We start from the raw sequence: 1919 nt of genomic DNA, 5'->3' as shown, positions 1-1919 counted from the left end.
CACTTGGTGTGTGCTGGGGCTGAGACTTAAACTAATCACGTGCATAGGGCTGTTTTGGGCGTTCAACGCCAGCTTTGGATCCAATTCTGGCGTTGAACTCCAACTCCTAACTTGTTTCTGGCGCTGGACGCCAGACAGCAGCATGGAACTGGCGTTGAACGCCAGTTTACGTCATCTATCCTTGAAAAAAGTATGGACTATTATATATTACTGGAAAGCTCTGGATGTCTACTTTCCAACGCAATTAGAATCGCGTCATTTGGAGTTCTGTAGCTCCAGAAAATTCATTTTGAGTGCAGGGAGGTCAGAATCCAACAGCATCAGCAGTCCTTTTTCAGCCTGAATCAGATTTTTGCTCAGCTCCCTCGATTTCAGCCAGAAAATACCTGAAATCATAGAAAAATACACAAACTCATAGTAAAGTCCAGAAATATGAATTTTTCCTAAAAGCTACTGAAAATAAACTAAAAACTAACTAAAACACACTAAAAACTATATGAAATTAACCCCAAAAAGCGTATAAAATATCCGCTCATCACAACACCAAACTTAAACTGTTGCTTGTCCTCAAGCAACTAGATAAATAAAATAGAATACAAATAATTTTTAAGAAGGAACAATATCTCAGAGTTTTTTTTTTTTGAGTGAAGCTCAGATTCTAATTAGATGAGCGGGACTAGTAGCTTTTTGCTTCTGAACAGTTTTGGCACCTCACTTTATCCATTGAAGCTCAGAGTGATTGGCATCTATAGGAACTCAGAATTCAGATAGTGATGTTGATTCTCCAAGTTCAGTATGTTGATTCTTGAACACAGCTACTTTATGAGTCTTGGCCGTGGCCCTAAGCACTTTGTTTTCCAGTATTACCACCGGATACATCAATGCCATAGACACATAATTGGGTGAACCTTTTCAGATTGTGACTCAGCTTTGCTAAAGTCCCCAATTAGAGGTGTCCAGGGTTCTTAAGCACACTCTTCTTTTTGCTTTGGACCTTGACTTTAACCGCTCAGTCTCAAGTTTTCACTTGACACCTTCACGCCACAAGCACATGGTTAGGGACAGCTTGGTTTAGCCACTTAGGTCAGGATTTTATTCCTTTAGGCCCTCCTATCCACTGATGCTCAAAGCCTTGGGATCCTTTTTATTTACCCTTGCCTTTCTGCAAGCTTTGTTCTTTGCTGCTTTTTCTTGCTTCAAGAATCATTTTTATGATTTTTCAGATTATCAATAACATGTCTCATGTTCATCATTCTTTCAAGAGCCAACATATTTAACAGTCTTAAACATCAAATTCAAAAGACATATGCACTGTTCAAGCATCCATTCAGAAGACAGAAAGTATTGCCACCACATTTAAATAATTAGAATTTATCTTAAAAACTCGAAAAATATTGCCTCTTATTCTAAAGAAATTCTTCTATTCTATTCATGTTTAATGATGATGATAAAATTAAATTATAGCTTAATTGGGGATAAAATCAAAAATATAGATACTAATTACTACTATATGACTCCTAAGGTAAAACTAATAAAAATAGTTATCACAGAGTTAAGGCTAAGATTAGAATTTAACAACCTTTGTTCTGGGAAGTGGATGTTCCTCTAATCTGCGGGGTGCTTGGTCCTTCAAGAGATAATTTCTGGCGCTTCAATTCCCTTAGATCACGCCCTTACTCCTCCTGTTCTTTAAGCAAATAGCAAAGAATGCTACTTTGTTCCTTCTGTTCTTTCTGTATTTGTTCCATAGCTTCTTTCATCTTGGTAATAGATGTTTTCAGATACTCCCAGTATTCAGATTGAGGGATTTCTGGGAGAATTTCCTGTGTTCTCTTCTTGATGGAGTCATCCTGTGCTTGTTGTTTTTCCATTGATGCTTTGGTGATTGGCCGCTCAACTGAGATATACTCAGTTATTCC

Source organism: Arachis ipaensis, chromosome B02, assembly GCF_000816755.2.
Source record: "Arachis ipaensis cultivar K30076 chromosome B02, Araip1.1, whole genome shotgun sequence".
Lineage (NCBI taxonomy): Eukaryota > Viridiplantae > Streptophyta > Magnoliopsida > Fabales > Fabaceae > Arachis > Arachis ipaensis.
The sequence above is the reverse complement of the archived record's forward strand: the minus strand, read 5'-3'. Positions refer to the sequence as shown.